General features: G+C 36.1%; 1 non-coding gene across 1 annotated transcript; it reads left to right on the forward strand.

The window, feature by feature from the left end:
• On the forward strand, positions 1 to 104 carry LOC145065093 (small nucleolar RNA R71). Its single transcript, XR_013688245.1, has one exon. It is a non-coding gene; the product is annotated as a small nucleolar RNA R71 (small nucleolar RNA).
• The last annotated feature ends 7559 nt before the right edge of the window (positions 105 to 7663 follow it).

A 7663-nucleotide genomic window follows, 5' to 3' on the forward strand; every position in this document is an offset into this window, starting at 1 on the left:
AAATCGTGTTGAGGACAACTTCTAACCAAACCTTTATATCTCTCCCATGCTTCATATGAGGATCCATCGGTTTTTTAGAAATTAGCAATCTTCTTTTTGAGTTTGGATATCTTTGAAGGCGGGTTGAATTGCTCATTGAAGGATTTACGAAGATTTGCCCAAGTAGTAATGGATACGGGCGCAAGTGATTTCAACCAAACTTTAGCTTTGCTGGTAAATGTCATCGGAAGCATCCTAAGTAACACTGAGTCTCGTGGCACGTTTAGAACATTGAAGTAGTTTGCAATGTCCTTTACTTCATCGATGTGTTTGAATGCATCTTCATATATTTTCCTAGAAAAAGGTATGTCCTTGAGCATGGATAGAATGTGCCCCTTAAGCTCAAAACCTCTTTCAGTTGGAATCTCAAGAGGCACAAGACCTAGACCGTTATACTCACAGATCCACTTCTTGTAATCTCCCATAGTCATTCTTGTGATGTCCGCCATCTCTTCATCCCCGCTCTTTATCTCGTTTTCTGAACTTCCTTCTCTAGATATTTATGGCTTGTATCCTACTTCCTTCTTGCTTGGAGGCTTTTCAAAAAGTTCAAATTTTTCAGATTGAAAAGTATTGCTAGACTCGTCGGCCTTCTTGTCTTTCTTCTTGTGGAAAGCTGATTCGGTATTTTTCAACGGTGGAATTGTGGGAGTGTTGGATCCTCGAATCATAAATCGCTAAAACAAAAACAAAATAAAACAAAACATGTAAAACTAATAAAAACAAATAAATTAAAGTTTGACTGAAACGTAACTACGACGTAGCTAAGATGACCATGACATGGTTGTTGCTCAGATAGAAAAATAAATGCAGAAAAATAACTTTTTGTGGTTTTTACCCCACAAAAGGATCGAATAACTAAAAGAAATTAAACTAAAATACAAATAAGTCATTCCCCGACAACTATACCAAAAACTTGATGTGCACAAAATTACCTACTTGTTTTAAATTTATAGCCTAACTAACTTTACTAATTTATGCACTTATAGGCAGTGTACCTAGTCGAATTAAAGAATAGCTTTGGTAAGTCGGGCGTCGAATATTGGGAACAAAATTTAATTAATTAAGATAGCTACTTCTAATTAAACTAAGAAAAAAACTTAAATTTGGGGTTTTTACTGATTTGTTAACTAGCTATTATGATCAAATATCTAGACATACCAATTTATGAATTACCATGCAATGATCAAACACAAGTTAAACACCAAATTGATAATGAGCACAAATTGGACTATGAATAATAATTGTTACTGTCCTATGATCATGTTAAGCACCCAAACGAAAATTAAGATTAATTATGCTCTCTGACACAGTTAAAGTTACTAGCTTTAATTACTTTATCTAAGATGTGATTAAACCTAGCTCTAACTATTTAATTATCATAAGAAATTAGGTCACAAATTCAGGAAATTAGAATGATCAACTATCACACATAACTTGATTAATAAGAAATAAAAACTAGAACTAAAACATGATGGGGTTTAATTATTAAACACAAGTAAAAGCAACATATATCATCCATAAATCGACATCAATACATAAGGATTAGGTTCATCTTTACCAAACATAAGTATATCTCACTAGAAGAAAAACACACAAAATCCATGCAAATAAGATTAAACCTGAGTATGTTAGTAAACCGATTAGATCTATGTAAATTCCCCTATATCTCTTCAACTCTTGATGTAACACCCTATTTCGAGTCGTTTCATAATTTGGGGCAGTGACCCATAGATCAAGTGTCATAAGGCCTCGGGCATTATGGAACTAAAGTTTTAGACCCCTTTAGAAGTGGGTAATGTAGATTATGTGATCCAAGAGTTCGGGTTGTGTATTGGAGCCTAGGGGTATAATGGTAAAAGTGATGGTTCGCGCCTTTCATGGATTAATAATTTTAGTTCGAGGTGTTTTGTTATTGAAAGTAATTAGATAGGGTTGTAGAGCTCCTCAATACCTTTCCGTGGATACAAGGATCATTGAAATTAGAGTTACAGCGAGGAAGTTATGGTCTTCGGAAGTTAGAGTGGTTAAAGGCTTGTCGCGTATGTCGGGCGTACAAGGATGTACGTTGGGCGTACATAGCTGGAGTGATCGCCAAGGTTCCTTCATGTACGTTGGGCATACGTGACTCAAACTCAAACCCTAACTTAGTGTCTTGGACCCTATTTAAAGGCCTTAACTCATTTCCAACCCTCCTTATCTTCAGCCTCCATCCCCTCTAACCCTAAATTCGAAACCCTAGCCCTCATTTGGTTAGATTTTGAACATTGGAGTGATTTTAGTGGATTTTTGGTTCCTTTGGAAGAAGAAGAACTCCTTGGAGAAGTGTTGGTTGTTTTGGAGAATGGAGATTCAGGCTTTGTTCATCTTGATCTATCTCATGGAGGTATAAAGTTTTAATCTTGATGGCTTTCTCATGTAGATCTAGCTTGGGGTTGTAATTCTTCATGTTTTGGTCCTATAATTGTGGTTTAGGAACCATAAAAATGTAATATTGGACCTTAGTCTCCTTCCATGCATGAGTCAGGATGTCTTAAAGGGTTAAGAAGTTGTGGTTTTGGTATTGAGCACTTAATAGCCATGCTAGATCATAAAGTTGGAAACTTTATGTTTAAGGACCTCATTTGAGGACTAGATCTGGGGTTTGAATGGAAGAGCTTAAGGGAATAAGCTCTTAATAGAAGGAAATGATGGTTGAACGTATATTAGGTGTACGTTATACTACGCAGGGCGTACGAGGTCAACACCCTGTTTTTGGTCAAGGCTTGAGTACGCTGGGCGTACTCAGCTGAGTTGACTCAGTTGACTTTTTGACTTTTCGACATTCATGTGTTTTTGACCAAGTTGACTTAGAGGTGTTTTGGGTATTATGATTATAAGTTAAGTTTGGTCATGTTCCAATGAATAGGTGACCGGTACAACTGATATTCAGAGTAGTATCCTGTTCATCGATCTTTCAGATTGGGAGGTGAGTTTGTTCACTATACTACAAGACTAGGGATTGATTGTGCTTGTAGTCTTTGTGACTTCTATTGTATATGTTGCATGCCTGTGTGCCTGTTTGCTATACGTATGTGGGGTGAAATAGAATTGGGGGTGAAATAGAACCAGTATCGCCTTTTGTTGACATATGAGTTGAAATAGACTCACTGGTGAAATAGACCCGGTACAGCCTTGGGCTGGCATATGATTTGAAATAGACTCGCGAATGAGATAGACCCGGGTGTGAAATAGACCCAGTATAGCCTTGAGCTAACATATTTATATGGTATGCAATATTTTGGGGAACTCGATAAGCTTTGTGCTTACGATTTTTATGTTTATGGTTTTTGGTACTTCTGGTTCAAAAGGCAAGGGCGCGACTCGATCACAGAGCATCCACCATGTTTCCACACTTTTTATTTTGGGATTATACTCTGATAACTATTTTTTCCTTGATATACCTTTAAATGATTGATAAGGATAAATGGTGTTAATGGTTGAATTAAAAATGAATTTTTTACCTTATAAATTTTGGGAAATTATAAGTTGGTATCGGAACCTTGGTTTGAGGTATTCGGGCACACTCTCTTGTGTGACTAAACTCAAACTGAGAAATTGATAATCTTTTGAAAGAAAAAAAAATTCTAAAAAGATTTTTTATAAAGAAACTGGCGGTGTGATGCGTGCAATCAACCGAACTCAAGTAAGTGATTCCCAGAATACCCATACATGTTTGTTATTATATATATTATTTGAATCACATGCTAGATTATGGCTAATAATCTGCTTAGGATTTCATGATTAAGAGAGATGCCTTTATATGTCTATTGTTTGAGCTTTTCGAATTGCGTGCTAGTATGGACTTTAAATGATTAGGATATAATGGCCTGATTAGGTAATGTGTTGGTTAGTTTTCCGATGCATGAATGCTGCTTGCTTTGTTCTTTGTTGAACCCTTAGTCAACCTCGGCCCTGACAGTGGGCAACCCGGGCGACCACCCATGCCCATGGCTCTAAGGGGCCCGAATTTTATGTATAATTTTCTAAGAAACCCATATTAACCCAATTTGAAATCAACCCAAAAAATACATATATATTTTTTAACAGCGAGGCTTGGAACGATATTCTAGTCATTTTAATGAAGAAACAAGAAATCAACATGAATTAGAGCGCCATTAGGCGAGAAGGCAATCGAATCTTTATGAATGACGCCTTGTAAATCTCAACATCATCACATCTATAATATCGCTTCTCCTTTTTACATACTCAATCTCAACGTCAGATTTTCGTTTTTGATTTGTCTCTTGATTAGTTCATCGATTTTCTATTGCTTATACCGAGTTAGAGTCAAATTTCTCTCGTGCTGAACAGCTGATTTCGCCCACCTTATGTGTTAAAATGATGATTTTATGTTCTCTTTTGTGCTTAACTCTGAAATCTAAAGTGAATAGCAGATACCAGATAAGGTTAGGTACTAAATCTTCTGATTTTAATATCTTATTCCTATTTATGTTTTTTAGTTTTTTTTTTGTTTTTGTTTCTCGTCCTATGCTTATATTTCTTTGTTTTTTATGATTTTTGTTTCACAAAGCTTTCAATTTCTCATTTTCTATTTTGTTTTTGAATCAGATTTTTGAAGCCATTTCAGACTGAAACACCAAAACTCAATTCTCCAAGTTTAAGATATTTCACTAAATTAGGTAAATTACATTTGTAGATATTTGTATCATTATTTGGAAAACTTTTCTTATTGTTGTGTTTGACTTAATTTTTCAGAGTTCCATCTTCAAACTAGTATATTTCTGGACTTGATAAGGTATTATGTTAATTAGAATTGTTAGTTAACAGATTTTGAAGCTATTATTTTATAGATTGATGACTTGTTACTGATTTCATTTTGCAACTTCCTTTGACAATAGGCATCCACAAAGGCACAAATTTTATACATGTTAGATTGAATTGATCTTAATAGTGTTGTAGATTCCTTTACAGCTTCCTTTGATAATAGGTATTTGGAGTACCAGCTTGAGAAGGCGACTTAGAGGATTCAAGCAATTTTTTGAGGAAAGTATGGATAGGTGTGGAAGGTATTATTAGATCCGTACTACGGGAAGCACATGATCCATACTCGAATCAAGGATTGTCACAGAAAATCTCGGAAGCCTATGGGATGAGGATTATTTGAGTATGTTCTGATTATTGTTTGGTTTCTTTTGAGATTGGTGATGAGCACTTGTGGAGGAGGTTCGGGTTCTAGTTCAGGCTCAGGTGTTGGTTGTAACGCCCGTAGATCAGGGCTAGTCAATTCAGAGACGATAAGCGTCAAAAATGATTTTCTGATGGAAGATTATATAGAATGAATAATCTTAACTAAGTTATAGTATATGTTACAAGGATTCCGTACATATAAAGAACGCCGAAATCCGAGTTATAACGAAGAAGTTATGACCTGTCGAAGTTTCGCGACAGAACCGGCACGACGCTGAATGACGTAAAAAGTGAATTTATGTTAGAGCGATATTTATCCTTAGTGATCTAAATGAAAGTTGTAGAGTTCGTTAAACCGTGAGCGTGCATAAAAAGAACGTCCAAATCTGACTTCATATAAGGAAGTTATGATTTTTCTAAGTTTCAGCTTAGTAGTATGCAGCCCGAATACTTGATTTGAGATCGAGCGGTTGTTATCCGAAACAATCTAAACGAGAATCGAAGATCTCATCAATTGTAGTGAAACGATAAAAAGATAGGCGAAAACGGACGTCGGATGAAGAAGTTATGAATTTCTAACGAAGTTTTTCTGTCTCGGACTACTAAAAATAAATAATAAAAATAAAGTCAAAACTAGCCGACGGAGTCCAAATGAAAGTTCTAGAGTATGGTCTGACCTACGCGTGGATATAAAGAACGTCGAAAATGGAGCTTGTATGCAAAAGTTACGCAATTTTGAAGTTTGACGAGTCAAATTACGCCGAGCGTAATTTGACTACGCCCAGCGTACTCAGAGGAGTGCAAGTTGTCTGACCAATACTCGAGTGCCACCAAATGACGCATGCAGTGACATCGAAGTACGCCCAGCGTAACCAAATTACACCCAGCGTACTGAGTACGCCAAGCGTACGTGGAAATTACGCCCAACGTAATCCCAGACCCAACAGCCTATAAATAGAACCTGAGATCAGCCATTTCCCTTACTAATTTTCTTCCTTTCTCTCTAATTTTTGCATCGTTTTGCGTGCCAATTCTATCCCGAGCCCCGAAGCAAGTCTGAAGTCCCGAGGATCTCGAGCAGTGTTATTCCCGAGCCGAAGCCCTGCCCGCGAGGAGCCCGGTTTTTTTGTGAATATCTTCCATATCTACCGAAGAATACTACTTCTACAAGTCGTAGTGCTGTCCGATCAACTTCTAATCAAGTATTTGCTATGAAATACATGCTATGTGTTTATACATTATTTGTTTACTTGAGATGGATGCTGAATGAATGTTTTATACGAGTTTTTTTTTAAATAAGTTGTATAAGTAATTTATATCTACAAATATGTTGGGTAGAACATGGGTAGATGAAATAGTTGGTGTGTGATAAAAAAATGGGATGAGAGATAGGTGAGGATATAATGGTGATGATAATTAGGTGATGATATATATGTGATGAATTACGAGTCCAGGCGATGTTGTAGCTACGTATTCATGCGATGATAGTCTAACCCTTATTATGAATTACGAGTCCAGGCGATGTTGTGGCTACGTATTCATGCGATGATAGACTAACCCTTATTATGATTTACAAGTCCAGGCGATGTTGTGGCTGCGTAATCATGCGATGATACCCTAACCCTTGCTAGACACATATTGAGGGAGTAATCCCTGAATTAGTATTGTCTATGCGATGTAGGCGATGATCCTTAGGAAAAGTTCTTAGGAACAAACATATAAGGAAATACGATGTAAGGAGATGAGAAGTAAATATGATATAGGAGATGACCCTTGAGATAATATCTTTAGGGAAGACTAAAAGAAGATAATGGGGATGGGTAATTGGGTTGATTGTTTGATGATTAAATATAATAATTATATTATTATGGGTTGAAAACCCTATATGCTCACCAGATCCCAAGCCTGACCCACTTAGTTTTCTTTGCATTACAGGTAATGACACAAGAGTATAAGTTGGTGGACTTGACGAGAGATTTTGGATTATAGGCCAGTAGTTATGAATAACTGTTGTAAGGTCTATTTTGTTCTGTTTATGCTTTTGGTCTGTATTGAACATGACATCCCGAGATTTTGTTATATAATGAAAATACATTTCTTTAAAGAAACTCTTTGATAATTTTTATCATATTTTGTTTTGGGAACAAATTCCGCAACTGTTTTCTTTAAAAGATTACTCTGATTTTATAAAACAAAGCATAAACAAATCGGTCTTTTCTGGCCGTGAAAATGGGGATGTCACAGTTGGTATCAAAACATTAGTTTAAGCGAACTAGGAATTTGTAGGAAATTTCTAGACTTAAACTTAGAATGCTAAGTAATGATTGTGAGGAGTGTGTCTAAAATATGTTAGGTAGTACACCTAAATTGACACAAGCACTAGTTTATTTTAGGAATCATGCCTAAAATGCTTTTATGTGCTAAATGTTTTGTG

Source organism: Lactuca serriola, chromosome 7, assembly GCF_051521515.1.
Source record: "Lactuca serriola cultivar US96UC23 chromosome 7, Lser_US96UC23_V15, whole genome shotgun sequence".
Classification (NCBI taxonomy): Eukaryota; Viridiplantae; Streptophyta; class Magnoliopsida; order Asterales; family Asteraceae; genus Lactuca; species Lactuca serriola.